The following is an 18,104-nucleotide window of genomic DNA, read 5'->3' as shown; positions in this document are numbered from 1 at the left end:
ATTCTATTATCTTATCGTAAAGGCAAATATTCACATAGTGTTCATGAAATATTTTCATGCAAGTTGCGTTGAAAATTCGCAACGTAATAATACACTAGTTTCGTCTATTCGACCAATTTTCACTGGAGAGGGATTTAACTTTCGTTTTTGCACAGTCAGCATTAATTTCTGTTGTCTATGGACTGATAACAATAGATTCCCGTAAATCACGCTAATTTGGTTGCCATAACATTTAAACGAATTTGATTTGGCGACTAAATTACTAAAATGGAGACTCATAACCAATGCTAGTTACGCGTAATTGCACTATTCCTGACAATATCGCTGGGAATAGCGAGACAAAAGAATACGCACGAGCATGAAAGGACATTAATTACAATGACAAATGAATAAAAGGCGCCAAAAACAACTATATTTAAATTTAGAATGTCAAACTAAAATTAAACTGCAAAAAGACTATGTAAAAATATACAAAAAGATTTGAAGCGACCATCGGCGTGCCTTCTTTAATTCTTAAAAATAAACTCAATTTTTTTGGAAGTCAAATAAAAACTAAATATCTTTTTTTTAAACTCATAAACGAGTGTACGAAAACAAACCTATGCGAGTGGAACATGCAAAGCGAAAAAGACAAAAAATAAATTAATTAAACCGTGAACGTATTTTAAGGACAAATTCAAGTCTTTTAATGACTGGACAGGATACCCAAGAAGGAGTGGTAGGTGGAATAACCTTAAGTTTAATGGGCTACATTAAGAATGTCCAATTCTTTAATAAAAATAGCTCTCTTCCTCTATACACCAAATAGCTTCCTGCGCCCACAACAAACAAACTTGTTTCTAATTTAAATGTGATTGTTGAGCGACAAACAAGTTGGCCTGTGAGGAAGTTGCTTAATGACAATTTAAAGAAACACGTCACAAAGAAAGGAAATGTGGCATTTTGCAATATTTGCAGGTATTAGCGGGACTTTTTACACACTCATTATTTTAATGTTTGCTGTAAGCGCTCTTAACAATGTGAATTTTACTCAGGCAAAGAAATGTAGTTTTTATTGAAAATGTTATTTATGTTCAGACTAACATAAATTTTTTTTATGAAAAATAGTGACAGACATAATAATACGAGGAATAAAAAACAATAGATGTTCTTGTTAATCGTCCTAATACAGTCTCAAATTCATTTAAGGGGCAATGCTTAGAATAATAACGCATAGAATCATTGACTTACAAATAAATGGACGACGGGTCTAATACAAAAACCATGAAAAAAATGTCCCAAGTCAACCTATTTAAACGTAGTGACATGTCAAGGAATATGAAAAAGCTATAACGTTGAATTTAAATTGTAATGTCATCGCAGTACTGTCTAATTTTGCTTGCTTCGCTGTCAGTCGAACAAACGAAGACTAAAGCGTGAATGACGCTCTGTATACGATTTTAACGCCCTATAAGTTCGGACACTTTTTAGCGCGGACCCGACGTCCATATAATTGTAAGTCAATGATTTCAAGTATAATTTGCTTAACTTATTATTATTATTATTATTATTATTGAGTTCTTAGGTTTTCGCGATTGTTGAGGGCCCATGGTTTCATGTTTCATGTTTCATTTCCTAAAAGACCTTTCTTTTTTGAATATTTGTATATGTTACCAAGTGACGAGATGAACAAGTCGTGCGCCTGGTGGTAAGCGACATGCCTGTCCATAACAGTTGCAGTGACACTCAGAGCTTCAAATCACGGAAATTTGAGTAGCATAGCATAGCTACTGTATACGTGGCCCTGAGATGGAAGTTGAAAAGTCCCATGTGCCTGTAATTTCACCCGCACCTTCAAAACCGACACAGCAATGTTCAATGTTATCAGTACTGCTCTGGATGAACTCTTTCACAAGGATCTCTACTGCTACTTAAAGAACCAGGAATCGAACCTAGGAACTTCTCATCCAGCGCCTGCAATGCAAATCATTGTGCCATCGAAGTTGTCAATGACTACATTATTGTTGGGTCAGCGTCATATCTTTTTTATTTCTATTATATTTTTACTTCTTTCACCTCTGTCTTTATTGTTTCTTTGTCTTTCTTTGTATAAATGTGGAAATATTTATGTAAAGTTTCCTTATCCACCTTGCTGTCTCATAAATATAAACTTATTGGTAATTATCATCTCAATACCATCCAGCATACCGTATAAGCTGATAGAGAAATTTTTGAGTTATTTCTCTTCAAGGCGGATGTTAAAGTCATAAAAATGGAAAAGGGAAGACAAAAGAATGTTGATGACGTCACGCGCTCTCGCTTCGATGCGCCTGCGCTTAAAACCCTCACCAATCATGTGATAAGGATGACGATGCATATTATTAATGCTTAACGTATGTTCACAGAGCGCAACTGGTTATATGGTCTTAGTTGTAAGTTGTAGTTATATCACGCCTATAATTAATATTATGCTCATATGGACATATTTAAAGGATCCCTTAAAAATAGTTGAATTATCATAACAACAGTTTCGTTAATTAAACGTTTTAGTATATTATGTGGCCAGTGATTTAACTTTTATTTATGTAATATCATGTGACGGGACAAACAAGTCGTGCGCCTAATGGTAAGCTGCATGCCTGTCCATAACAGTTGCAGTGGCACTCAGAGCTTTAAATCGCAAAGAACTGAGGGCACTGCCACTGCGCCCGTCGCCCTGAGACAGGTTGATAAGTCTCATGTGCTTGTAATTTCACCAGCACCCTTATCCTTCAAAACCGGAACGCAGTTATGCTTACATTACTACTTAACTGCAGCAATAGGTAAGGAAGCAGTACTTCCCAAAACTACTTTACAAAGTGCAAACTCTAAAGTTTCTTACTTATTCTTCTCATGAGAATCTGCCTTAAGAATGAATGGTAAAGTTTAATCAATATGGTGATTTGAAGATATGGTAATTTGCTTACATGTGAAATAAAGGTATTTTTTCCTACGCCCTTCCGTAATATGATATGCATTATCATAGTGTTGTTTATACCGTTGTAATGCGAATTAAATTATCCTTCGCAGTGCACATTTCCATCACAGTTACACCTTGATATTCACTGTAATCTTGCATCTTAAAATCACGCATCTATAGTTACGTATCATTAGAGGGATGTCAAAATTTCCGCCTTCTAACAAACATCATTAAGCACTTGGGCTCAATAACCATAGCATAATGAACCTTAATGTCAATTTTGTACCGTGTAAACTAGATACGCGCCAAAAAAGGCTCTTTATGAAAGTGTTCGTCCAGGGAAGTACTGCCACCTTAGCCATTTCTGCCGCCAAGCAGTAATGTCAGCATTACAGTGTTCTGGTCATATGGGATTTTTACCTTACGTCTCATAGTTACAGGCGCAGTGGTAGTGTCCCTCAGTTCTTTGCTATTTAAAGCTCTGAGTGTCTGAGTTACTTGGTATTATATTTAAAAAAAATACGTCGCGAGTCTTTGAAAGAATTCTCAGGTAGTCTCGGGAATTTCCGCAGCTACTGTATCGTATTTAGTTTGTACATTACACAATTGATATAACGTTCATTATGCCATGTACAATTTCGTTACAAAAATTGACATTAAATTGTATGAATATAAATTGGGCCTTAGCTATAATACTATTCAAGATCTTTTTTAAGTCCAAATCAATCAAATGCAGCATCTTGGTCTCTTGACATTACACCCCTAATGTTACGGTGTATTTTGGTAGGCATTGCTTTTTTATGGGTCAAATATAAAGTATTAGGTAATTAACTGAAAGTAAACAAACTTCAGCTGTCATTTGGTTAACCGGTCAAATACAATGTTTAGTAGTGAGTTTCATACGTCGTATCACTGCACAGATCAAATATAACTGCTCCTTCGGCTGCCACTCAGACATAAGTTGACAAGTCCTATGTATCTGTAATTTTCTTTCTTTGTTTCTAAATGTGGATGCAAACATGGGAAAGAGGTAGACCTCAGCGCACATATTTCGTTCATATGCCCTTAAAAATACCAGCCTAAACACAAGCGCGACGATATGAATGTTGTATCAAAATTACTAACCAATGTAATTAAAACGTATTGTTATTTAAAGTTTGTACAGCATTCAGTTACAATAAATAATGGAGCCAGAAAAATTTTATTCGCGTAATAAAAATAAATGTAACAAGCCGCATTTGTGAGTATATCTGAAGAAAAACCCCTTTCTAGACTCCCGCGCGGTATTTATCCCGCATAGAGGCTGAATTACGACACCATAAAGACCAATTATGCGTTTAACGAGTCGTCGGCATGGGTTAATTACGCCGGTGCCATAATCTCGCTGTAATTAAAAAGGGGTGTTATAAAAATGGTAGCAACATAGAAAAATGATACCCGCTGTTGTTGAGAATAGACAGCGATGTTCATAGATCTAGCTTATGTTTTTTTAAAGTCTAGCTGTGTATTTCCGCTGACTGCTTTTTACAGTACCACTTGGCTCGCTGTACAGAACAACAAATACAGTAGAAGTGATTCGTTAGCGTCTATCGCGACTGACGACTATAGCGACCTACAGTGACCTATCTTTCGCTTTGTATGGTATGGTTGTGTCAGTCTTTCGTGCAAATTCTCTGTTATCCTAAAAAAAATCCGTAATGTGCTGTTTTACAGGGTTATTTGTAAAATTTAGTATTTTAATTAACATCATAAACGGCAACTTTTGTTCCAAGGCTTTGAATACTTTATCCGATTTTACTTTTGTACAAAAATTAACATTAAATAAATAACTCTAAACAGTAATAAACTCTGCGCGGTATGGTGCAAAACGCAGGAGCGGGGTGGAGGACGTCGGGGAGAATGCTTGCGCGTTTGAATTTCGATACTATACTACCTACTACCAAATAGGTACAGGGGCCTTACCATGCACTCTTATTACAGCTCAGTATAGGTTCGAAGCTACAAAAAAGCGGGATGGTGACATACACTTCTACTATAGCGTTTGTCGTGAGACAATTCATTTTAGGTCCTAAACTGTATCGTAATAAGAGTTCATGGTAAGGCCCCGGATCTAAGAAGTGTCAGATAGTACAGCAAAACCTTTAAAGTTTATTTTTGGGAAATTTGTTATAATTATTAATACAAAAGTCGAATATTAAAAACGAAAAAACTTCGACGCGGTTGGATTCGAACCAGCGTCTTCAGCATACCGTGCCGACACTCTCCCAACTGAGCTCCCAGCTCTTTGTTTTTGGGTTTTAACGACTTTTCCCGTAGCGCCATCTGTGTGAAATCTATGATACATTTTCTTCATTTATTATATTTTGAAAATTCATCATTGACTTACAAATAAATGGACGGCGGGTCTAATACAAAAACCACGAAAAAAATGTCCCAAGTCAACCTATTTAAACGTAGTGACATGTACAGGAATATGAAAAAGCTAAAACGTTGAATTTAAATTGTAATGTCATCGCAGTACTGTCTAATTTTGCTTGCTTCGCTGTCAGTCGAACAAACGAAGACTAGAGCGTGAATGACGCTCTGTATACGATCTTAACGCCCTATAAGTTCGGACACTTTTTAGCGCGGACCCGGCGTCCATATAATTGTAAGTCAATGAAATTCATGTATCAAAAGTTGTTTGTGATGTTATAAATATAGTCCTGAGAGGTTGACCGTATATAGTACACAATTTCATAACACCCGCGTTTTATGCAATTAAACAGGTATGTGTGGTGTGCACAGCATGTGGCGCTGTTGCTCGATGTGACATGGTAACATTGCACAATCCATCCGGTTTACACCACTATGCTCCACATTGCAAGGAAATTGATAACGCTTATCATGTCCTGTAGAAATGGGAATTCTCGGCTAATGAGAGTTTTTGCAACATAATTAACGTAGCTCCTTCTTTTTAATTGAACTATGGGCTGGTATAAAACGTAACCATAAGAGGCATAACATTGAAGTGTTGAGTCAAACATTTTGGAAATAATATATAGTAAAATTGAGGATACACTCATTACAATACGGTGTGAAAAGACGATTCCTAAAAATATCCACGAAAGAAAATAAAAACAGACTTATCTGGAAATGTTACAAGAAAACCGTACTATCTCTAATCGTATATCTTACCAATTTTTTTTTTAATATCAACTGAACTAAATAGAATAAGTATAACATACGATATACGTTTTTCAAACGGCTTTTACTATTAAAAAAAAATCTGAAATAAACCCAGTGTCCCTGCCGCTAGATCCAAGCAAAATGCACCGTATTGGTACGGGAAAAATTTCTATACGAGTTGCGGTAGTATACATTCTGGCGATTAACACACTGCTCCGCGCCATCCAAAGGTGTCTGATATGCATCGACACTTATTCAAATTCAAATTCGAAATAATCTTTATTTCATAGGTAAGCATTATTACACTTGAAATCGTCACAATGGTTAAACTCTACCGCTCATTCGTAAGGCAGATTCCCCTGAGAAGAATGAGCAAGAAACTCTAGGGGTTGCTCTTTGTAAATAACATTTACAATATTTTTTTTTTTGTTTGAAACATCAGAGATCGAGACTACCTCCATGAGCTAAACGGGTTACTACCACGGATTTTTGTCATCCAAGTACGCAGAAGTTGTATAATAACCTTTAGTATAAAGTTTTTGTTTCACTATAGTTTTAAACCTCGTGAAAGGCAAATTTTGTATATCAACTGGAATCTTGTTATAGAAGCGTATACATTGCCCCTTAAATGATTTTTTGACTTTGTGAAGACGACTATCAAGAAAAGCTAGTTTATTTCTATTCCTCCTATTAATGTTATGTCTGTCACTATTTTTCATAAAGAAATTACTATTCCTTTTAAATTAAATTACATTTTCATAAATGTACTGTGAGGCTAGTGTAAGAATGTTAATTTCCTTAAACTTATCTCTCAATTATATTATATACTTATTGTATGGTATTGCGGCCCAGTGCCACATAGGGATTGCTCCCTATAAAGACCGAGCTACTAGTCTTTACTCCCGCACGGATAAGCGTTATACGGCGCGTGTATTCTATACAAACCGAGATACTTCGGTACAACGTTAAAAACACCACTCCGCACAGCGTTCCGTGTCACGGAGCAGTGTAAAAGAGACCTTAAGCGAAAGACTAGAGTCCGCATTAGGCATATGGATACGTAATAATAATACTAATTTATTTTACACTAAGAAATATAAAAAGACGTTACATGGCATGGATTACATATAAACACATTTCAACCATCAACCATAGCCTAAATGACACACAAAAGACCGCTTGTAGGTTTTACGTCCCGTTTCGCAAATTCCAGGCATGTTAATAACTCAAATTCGCTTAAAAAGGTGATTACGTCTTTTGTGATAATGATGGCAGTACACAACAGCGGTGTTCACAAACATTCGCTTACGTTTCACTGTAGTGAAACAACATTAAAAGCGTGGAATTATAATCTGAAAGAAAACGAAAGCGTCACACCCCAGTTAACCGACGTTACAAAAACCAACTCGGGGAAAATAATTATCCACTAATTTGAATAGAAGTAAACATTATTATGTTGAACAATAAACATACGACAGTATGGTGTACAATAAGTAATTTTACATGACGACTCGCAAACTTAAAATAATTATACCATGTCAGCATGGGCCAGCCGGGGCCATGGGCGCGAATTTAATTTAATTCCCAACGTGTAATAATCGCGAAAATCTAAGAGCCACAACACATGTCGACTTTTAGCAACGCCGCTGCAGCGATTCACTCGCGATGCAGTCGCTTATCGCGAAGTAAACACGATGCAAATGCGATGCACGTTTTTAATGATTCAACATAAGCGAAGGCATCGACGCAGTCGCGCGTTGACAATAGTGTCTAATGAATTCGCGCGTTTGTATCGCTGCTAAAAGTCTCCGTGTGTACTCGCTCTCTTTATAATGCTAAGTGACGAGACGAACAAGTCGTGTGCCTGGTGGTAACCGAACGCCTGTCCATAACAGTTGCAGTGCCACTCAGAGCTTTAAATCACAAAGATCTGAGGGGCACTGCCACTGCGCCCAACACCCTGAGACAAAAGTTGACAAGCCCCATGTGCCTGTAATCTCACCAGCACCCTTGCCCGTCGTAACCGGAACGCAGTAGTGTGAACATTACTGCTTGACGGTAGAAATAGGTAAGGTGGCAGTACTTCCATCGACAAACTCTTTCACAAGGAGCTCTACTGCTACTAAATGTACAAAATTACTGCATCCATATCATCACGCCTGTCTGCCGCTGATGTCGGCAGAGGCTATGGATCTCCACCTACCACTCTCCTGACAAACCTCCTTCGCCTCTTCCAGTCCTATCAATGTCTTCGTTAGTGCCCGTTTATTCTTGGTGCTTTTAACACGGCCTTTTTTAGGGACATCACTAATCTGATTGAGATACTACGCCGAGGTGTACTTCTCCTCACGCCTACATCCCATTCGGTTTATAAATTTGTGCCATTAATCTACCAATATTTATTCTTTCTACATGAATATACCATCGAAGCATCCACCTCTATATCCTGTACGGCTAGCACGACAGGGAGCGAGAGCACATATTGCGTACAGCATCATCATTGATACAGCATTACTGTCATGCTTTTTTTTAATAGAAAATTTCTGTTTTTTTTATTTATCTACATTTAGCGTATTTCTTATACAAGCCATGTAAGTATATTATTAACACCAAGGAACTAAAAGCTTTTTCTTGAAGTTTGTCCTTACAGTCCGTCCACACAATTTTCTTGTTTCAAGTAAGAACAAAGAGTCTGTTATTAGATTGCCATTGTTCCTAAAGCTCGTGGAATATTTGTGGGTACACTATCACGCACGTACGTAGATGTTGTTATCTTTGTACAGTTTGCTTCTATTTTCCACGTACTGCGATGTATAGAAGACTTGATTGAATGTAGAATGGTTTAACTCCAATTAACGTGGCTTTCGCTTGTCGGTAAAACTGATTAAATGAGAGCTAAGATCTGTATGTGCTAAATCGGCCTCACAAAAATACCACCACATTTCGGAAAAAAAACAAAAGAGCGTTACTGTATTCAGATTTCAACCTCGCTCTCATTTGCCGTGTCCGACAGAACCCATAAAAAAAATCGTCCAAGTACTGCCAATTTCTGCCGCCAAGCAATATTGTTTTTTTTTTCAATTACCGTGTCCCAATTTTAAGGGTAATGGTGCTGGCGAACTTACTGGCGCATAGGATTTGTCAACTTATGTCTCAGAGTGCCGGATACTGTAACAGTGCCCCTCAGATCTTTGCGATTTAAATCCCTAAGTGGAACTGCAAATTGCTATGAATGGGCGTGTCGATTATATTATATATAGGCGCACGACTTGTTCGTGCCTGGACGCTACTACCCTTGACGAACTCTACTGCTACTAATGCAGTGCCAATCAGGCCTTTAAGTCACAAATATCTAAAAAGCACAGTTACTGCGCTCGTCACCCTGGAACATAAGTTGACAAGTCCCATGTGCCTGTAATTTGAAGTCTTATAAAAATCTGCAGTTCAATCATTTTTATCGTAAAGTAAATAGGACGCTACTAATCATAATATTACATAGTACTTATGTAATTACATTCCGCTATGCTTTACGTATTATACGTTATATACACAATTATGTATAAACCGCGTTACCTAATACGCATTAGATTCAAAACTTTCGTTTGAAAACTAAATAACACACTCACGGGCCATAAAATCAGACGGTCAAAAGATATTTATAAGCAGTCGTCGTTAGCGTAAGCTAATTTAGCGTATTAATAAATTCTGTTACTTAGACGTCTGTTATATTCAGAAAGTTACTAATTCTATTTACAAAAAATTTATACGTATCATGCTCGATGCGAATGGTACATTACGCCCCGTAACGCCTGTCAGTACCCACGTTAAGGTTAAACTACGTGGCGTCTACGTCACAGATATCTTAATAAATTTAAAATCTAAATAAATTTTGAAACTGGGGGTCCCGATTCATGTGTACAAAATTTTATACAAAAAATTAGTATACTGTCAGCTGCCTTGCCTAACGCATTAGAATAGCCATACAAAGGGGGAACGCTGCAATCTTGGGCACCTTGCCGCGGGGACCCAATTTTATTCCTATAATTTTATCCTAGTCTTACGTTTTACTATTTAAACTTTTATTGCACCTTATCTTCATATCTTAACTTATTGTCTAATAAAAGACATTTTCATTACAAAGGTATTCTATATATACACTTTTTAAATATTGTTGGTTTTATGTTCTTATTGTTTATTTTTAAATTATTGTACTTTTAATTGCGGCGTCCTAACAAGCTCATGCATATTATTTAAATTTTAAGTTCTGTGTAACAAGTGGAAGCATAGACCCTTAGAGGATGGAAAAAAATAATTGGTTTCCATAGTGTAAGCACAGACCACGTGGAAGCAATAAATACTTTGTCTTTGGCAAGTAACACTTTTTTTAAACTTTTATTGAGAGTGCAATATAATCCCCCGACATCTTTCGTGGTCAGTTTCAATAGAAATTTCTCTAGGCAACAATTTTAATTGCCGTTAAGAATGCAACCAAATTTAAATAATTTCAATTATGGCAACTGTGACGTCATTGAAATGCGTTCAATCAATTTGATTCACCGCAATCGATTAAAATCTATCAAAATTTTTTACCATTTTTGCGAATTCATATTAACGTAACTTTCAATTTTATTTAAAGTATTAAAGGCCTTCCCGGCATTGTGCAGGTTGTAGATGAATCTATTACTACAATGAACAAAGAATTACTTGTCCAAGGTATAAATAATATAATATAATCGAGGTTTACAACCGTAATATTGACGTAGTGTTATCTCACACGCACTATCAGTTATTGTCGCCGCGATTGGGCACGCACGCGATCTGCGCCGGCGGCGGCCGGGGCGCAGCGGAGTTGCGCTTGCGACACTGCGATTGTTTGGAGACAAATAGACTGCGACTAGTTAAGGTTGAATGACGCAATTTGCTTTATTTTCTCTCGAGTTTTTGGGTGCCGATGTTTTTAGTCGTTATTTATAAGTCTTATATCTCTTTATTATTCGTAGTCTGTTTTTAAAACTACTTCAGAGGTGTTATGGGTTAGAAAAAAAATTCGAGGTTACCGGTGTTACGATTGTTAAAAGTTACCTCATGCTGAAAATGTGTGAATAGGACGTTATCATTTCTAATCCTACCTTTCTAAAGTTATCTTTAATATTACCAGCAAAAGGTATATTCCCTAACGATTTTGGTAATGTAGCATCCTAGCGCTCTTAACGCGTAGCTAATAATTTTTAAGTATTTTAATTTTTAATTTGCATATATCTTTAGAGACATCTTGAGTCTCTATGACATAGTGTTCCTAACAATTTTGGTACTGTAGAGTCCTACATCCACATGATGTCCGTAATTCTTAAAAACTTATAAATTAATAAAATTATTAAAAAGAATTTACTTTTTTACCAAAATCGTTAGGGACACCATGTGTCTGTAGAACTCGTGACAGGTTAATCAAAATTTTAGTGAACTGAAGATATTTCATTGACCTAACTTCCGACACGACAAAAAAGAAATAGACACACTATTCTACTATTCACACTAACTGACGAAATATTTAGGCGCCGGCTGAAAGACCTTTTCTTGAAAAATCCTATATACTCCGTAAAAGAATTTATGGACTTTAAATTGTAACGAATTCAGTATTTTCTATTTTTATTCTAATTCTTACCGCATTAACATACTCTAGTATAATTATCAACTTATGACGATCCTTGATGGAGAATGATATTTGATATATAATTTAATGACAACAATATTATATAATTAATTGTTAATTTTCTAATTATTGTGTGCTTTTCTTATAATTTTCCTTTTTGTCTGACGATCTCTATATAATTTCTTATACTTTGACATGTAGTGCAATTTATACTGTAATGTTATATTTGAGAAATAAATGAATCTGAATCTATTATATACCTATTATGAATTACTAACTGTGTTCCAGAGCAATTCTTGGGCTTCTGTAATATTAGCTTGTTTATTAACAAGATAGAAGATACTTCTTTTAAATCTATTACTTTACGTACATTCGCGCAGATGGAGCTTAACAAAGTGTAATTTTTTACAATAAATTGAAGTGCTATGTAAATGAGGTAAAGAACAATTTTCCACTTTTCTTGCAATACCAAGTAACGGGACGAACAAGTCGTGTGCCCGGTGGTACCTGTAATATCACCAACACCCTTACTCTTTAAAACCGAAATGCTTGCGACGGAAATAGGTAAGGTGGTAGTACTTCCCTGGACGCGGTCTTTCACAAGGAGCTAGCTCTACTGTTACTAAAAATATTTACATGTTCACCACATCTATAAGTATAGTAAAACTATAGGTTTATATTATTATAACACAACATGTATCTCATAGGCAATGCCGTTCTTTACTGCTTTTACTGCAATGCGAAACAAACTATCAATTTTCACACGATTTGTCAATGGCAATCCCGCGTGCATTGGCCTGCACTTCATTTCAGACACAAAGGATGACCATTAGCAATTCTATACGTTCCGTGAAGCGCAAGCGCAGCTACGTGCCTCTATGTGGAAACTGGCTGATATAACTCGGCCGTAGATTGTTTAAATATACAGATTGTTTAAATATTATTCTCATATAACTAAACCTTCTGAGATTCTATGTATTTGAATTTAACTAACAACTTAAATTAAAATCTTAAGTAAATATCTTATAACCCCATAAAAAAAAAGACTGGAACGATTGTTGACCGTTCGACCAACTAACATAGACACAATGACAAGTCCTCGGTTTCTATTTCCAGCCAAAAAGTACTACGTAAAACAGCAGTGTCACAGAATTGTGTCCAAACACATTCATTATAAGTTTACATTATCTTGGACACATTGAAGTAGCTTGTTTACAACACTGATTCAATGTCTAATCACGCCGGGTGCAATAACAACACGCCTTTGGCAGATAAATCTGCCATGGTAAGGATTACGAAAGACGAGATTCTAGAGGATCATGATAATTATTGATAAGTTTTGTGGTCGATAAGGCCTTGGATAATTTAAGTATTGGAATTCCAATGTTCTTTAATTTTTTTTTAAACCATATGTAGAACATTTACAAACCGTCTAGGAGGGCATTGTATACTGCCACTGCCATTACTATAGTGTTGTAATTCAAAATATATGAACGTAAAATTTTAATCTCTACCCGTCAATACAACCATTGTTACAATATTGTGAGAAACAAGTAAAAGGTGTTTATTTACTTAACTCAAAATTAGACAAACTGTTAATGAGCTATTTCTGGACAAAACAGATCTTATTGAAATTATTTTTTCCCATTGATAGATTCAGGCGTTACTTTGCGGAAGTCCATGTTAATAAAAATGGAAGCAAATTAAATTGCTACTCCGCGAACCCAGTGAAGGATAAAACGTGCGAAATAGCTGCACTTGTGTTGAATATTTTTTCATGCAAGTTAATTTTCCCACCTTCCCTCCGCAAAAATAAATAACACAAGCGCAACTACAGTCACAGACACCATCTCCAAAAATCGAAAACCGAAGAAGTTTCCTCCGTTGAGCTGTGAGCAGTCAACAGCCCCTGAGGATGGCTCGTGCAGCGGCGAAACACGTGTCGGGTATATTTTTGGTGGAACGGGAAAAATTACATGAATTTTAGATGTCAATTTCGTGACTTTTCGTTGTCGATTTCGCTTAAAAAATACTATTAATTCGCGCCACCAACGCCATCTATTAGCGACAACATTACATAAAACTGTGGTAATCAGCCATCAATTTTAAACATTTTTTGTATATTTATATCTTACTTGTCTAATACACTAAATAAATTTATTATTAACCCGTCACTCGTCCTACAGCTCGCAGTGTATTTTAAACTTAGCTGTGTTTTCATCCACCATTTTTATTTTATTTTTTTTTTATAATAAAAATTATTAAAATTTTTAAAATAATTATTATCACTAATTTCAGGCTTCTTACTACGCTATGATTTCTTTTTATTTTCCCGATATGAGCGCGATGAGTTAAAGGTGCGATATATTCAAGTTAAGAAAACTGTAAATAAAATAATAATTACGACACAAAATGCTATTGATACTCGCTTAAAATGTTATAAATCATAATTATGTTCCGATATTAAAATCGGATAGACTTTATTGTTATCGTATAAGGCTGTAACACCGTAGTGTGGAAAAAATCTTGAATTGGCAAAGTTGTTATGTACGTATGTGAGGTTTGGGAGTTCAAGGCGAACTCTTGCGCAGGCTATAGCGGCAAATAATGCCTCTCCATTATAAAATGATCTCTACTCATGGGTTCTATAAGCTATTATAACCAACTTTTACGGAATAAAAGAATTAAACACTTTTTTAATTTAAACCCTCCATTATGGTAATAAGTTCGAATTGAACAATTGAAGTAGTAACATTGGACTTAAACCTAACTCCGTATTCCTTAATGCTTATACAGAAACAGAGTCTTTTTAAAATATACCATATAAGAAGGCCATATAATTTAGTAGCAGCAGAGCTCCTTGTGAAAGAGCTCGTCCAGGGCAGTACTGCCACCTTACATATTTCTGCCGCCAAGCAGTAATGTCAGCATTACTGTGAAATTACAGGCACATGGAACTTGTCAACGTATGTCTCAGGGTGACGGACGCAGCGCCAGTGCCCCTCAGATCTTTGCGATTTAAAGTTCTGAGTGACACTGCAACTGTTATGGACAGGCGTGTAGCTTACCATCAGGCGCACGACTTGTTCGTCCCGTTATAATATAGTATATAAGGCGCGGTTATTAATTTGAACTATAACATCCTAGTTTAAAAAATAATTAAGTAGTTAATGTAGTATCTTTAAACTTTAATATTTAACGAACCTGTTTCGTAATGTAGAAGACCGGAACACTTGGAACCCAGACAATTGTAAACTAGGCGTAAGTTAAAGTAAATAAACATTTCTCTACGCCTTATTTTATTAAATTTATCGTCAATATAAGTCTTTTAGAGCTCTTCTTATATTGGTGAACGAATAATGAACCTGCTTGCAGACCGCTAATATGTTCCGCAATTTACGACCTTTGAGTATCTGCTAATTTAAGAGGTGTATGTCTGTTACTTTGTTTTTAACATAAAAATAGATTACTTTACCTGTTTTAAAATTTACTCATGTTACCCATTTTTGCGCAGTTATCCTCTACTAAAGGATTAAAAAAGAGATAAAAACTTGTCCAATTGCTAAAGTACCATTTCAGATAAACAAACCTTATTTTTATCCGTGAGATAATTGTTTTACTCTACCAGTAGATAATATCTTTTTTCTTCGTGCTTAACTGACGAGTAGGATAGTAAACTTTATACTTTTTTCGGACTTTCAAGTAATAAATTGTATCACATACGACATCACGACAAAAAGCAAGATTCTTAAAGATTAAGGTAATAAATCTCAACTAATTAGAGATATGTACTGCAAAAAATAAATCCAGAGATAATCCCCGAGTAATGTGAACGTAAAGATTACAAGTTAAAGAGAAACCGGCGCGTGCGCACGAATTTATGTAGCGCTACGTCCATCTATTTGCTGCCTGTGACAGCTCGACGCACGCGATGCAAAAATACACGTGAAAATAGGTAAGTGGAACATATGGAACTTACATGCATAATGAGCTAACACAATACATAAGTATTAGGCGAAGAAAAGTGTTCATAAATATATTGGAGAGAAATAAACGTGATGCAGCATGAGCTGAGAGGACAAATGAAAATAAGAGATGGTTTTGTGACAATGCTGACTTCCTTCATCGTCATCCCAGCATCACGCCAGGAACTAAAAAGAGGGTAATACCTCTTTTATGGTTTCTGGCCACATATTTTTGAAATCTTTCTCGAAACCCTTTTCCTTCACTATTCTTATTTTTGTTCTATACGTTGTCACTTATAACAAAATTCTTGAAACGAGAAGACGTGCCCATAAATCACAAATACATAACATATTTTTTATAATAGCAGCAGTATATTTCCTTGTCGAAGAGTTCGTTCATGGAAGTACTGGCACTTTACTGATGGTATTGAAGGGTTAAGGGTGCTGGTGAAATTACAAGCACATGGAATTTGTCAACTCATGTCTCAGGGTGACGGGCGCAGTGACAGAGCCCCTCAGATCTTTGTGATTTAAAACGGCTTATAGCATTGACTTACAATTATATGGACGTCGGGTCCGCGCTAAAAAGTGTCCGAATTTATAGGGCGTTAAAATCGTATACAGAGCGTCATTCACGCTTTAGTCTTCGTTTGTTCGACTGACAGCGAAGCAAGCAAAATTAGACAGTACTGCGATGACATTACAATTTAAATTCAACGTTTTAGCTTTTTCATATTCCTTTACATGTCACTACGTTTAAATAGGTTGACTTGGGACATTTTTTTCGTGGTTTTTGTATTAGACCCGTCGTCCATTTATTTGTAAGTCAATGGCTTGTAAAGGGTTGTAGATGTGAATTACGTAACATATGATAAGGACGGCGTACAACTTCACATTGTCCGAAAACAAAAAAATACTATAAAGTACCCGAGATAGCTGAAATTACATAAACAATTGACCTTAGCTGTATAAAAGTTCAAGATCTTAATAATAATTACAACCCTGCCCTTTAATGAACGCTCGGTTTTAAAATACAGGTATTGTATCACACAGCTGCTTAAATAATTGCACTTTATCGGAGTTAGCATGTTATTCGCTATGAATTTTTGCTTTGTAAATGTGCAAAAACACTTACTCTAGTATATTAGACTAGTATATTGCGTGGTGTAGAAAAAGGTGTAGTGACAATACTTGTAACTTTTTAGCTTGTAGCTTATCGGCTTTTTGCGATTTCCGTGGGATCTGATGAGGGGTCATCAGATTCTGACTTCTTGGTGACAATGGGACTGTTACGGACTCCTTTGTACATTTTATACTTTTTTTTTTTGTTTGTCAAGGAAAATCTTAACTTTAGTGTTCTCCCCCCATATTGTTACTCTATGTAAATTTATCCACTTAAATAACATATATTTATAAATATTGTTTTGCTGTTTTGTTTTACATTCTCAACTGAGTACTCCCGTAGTCCAACTTACCAACACCGGTTAATGTCCTATTAGAGCTTAGCGAAAATTTTTTTTTGTTTCGTTTTTTTTCTTTCAACTGTGACATTGGCAAAATCATCAGTTCTCATATTGATGGAGCCATAAAAATAAAAAGTGAAGTGAAGTCTACTTTCATTTGCGGAAAAGATATTTTTAGTTTGTGATAGCCGAAACGAACCCGGAACAGCATCGCCGATATGAGGGACCATCTCGAGAGTATACCCTTTCAAATAAAATCAGATTTTTCAAAATCGGTACCCAATTGATGCAAAAATCAGTACCTGAAGGTACCGAGCCGGACGTATATGTAAATGAATAAGAGAAAAATAGGGATGCTTTCTGTTCTATTTGCTGATTCGGACATGTAGAGAAAATGAATGAAAGACGATTGACGAAAAAGATATATAACGCGAATGTGAGCGGGCAAGTTGGTAAAGACCAACCAAGGCGAACGTACCATGATCAAACTGAGGCCATCCCAAAGAAGGGCCAGATCTAGATTACCCGTAACCTGCGAGCGTGTATGAAAGCACTGACGCGTGTTGATGATGCGAAAGATATGTGTCGGGAATATAGCAAGTGGAAAACTGTTGTCTCTGCCTAACGCGATGGGGAAAAGGCGTGAAGTATATCTATGTATGTATGTATATATATTGCAGAATTAGTAGCAGTAGAGCTCCTTGAGAGAGTTCGTCCAGGAAAGTACTGCCACCTTTTCTATTTCTTGAAGGGTAAGGTTGCCGGTGAAATTACATACACATGAGACTTATCAACTAATGTCTTAGGGTGACGAGTTCAGATGTTTGCGATTTAAAGCTCTTAATGGCATTGCAATTGCTTTGGACAGGTGTGTCGCTTACTTGTCCGTGCCGACACTTGGTAAGTATCATAAGAAAGAA

The 18,104-nt window shown here is 36.1% G+C and overlaps 1 protein-coding gene across 2 annotated transcripts in view; it reads right to left on the bottom strand.

The window, feature by feature from the left end:
- The window catches only part of LOC113230092 (rho GTPase-activating protein conundrum), a 117,344-nt gene that overhangs the window by 98,079 nt on the left and 1,161 nt on the right, over positions 1-18,104 (bottom strand). The gene's annotated exons all lie outside the window — the stretch shown is intronic.

This window comes from Hyposmocoma kahamanoa, unplaced genomic scaffold (genome assembly GCF_003589595.1).
Source record: "Hyposmocoma kahamanoa isolate Upper Pololo Valley unplaced genomic scaffold, ASM358959v1 63, whole genome shotgun sequence".
Classification (NCBI taxonomy): Eukaryota; Metazoa; Arthropoda; class Insecta; order Lepidoptera; family Cosmopterigidae; genus Hyposmocoma; species Hyposmocoma kahamanoa.
The sequence above is the reverse complement of the archived record's forward strand: the minus strand, read 5'-3'. Positions and strand labels throughout refer to the sequence as shown.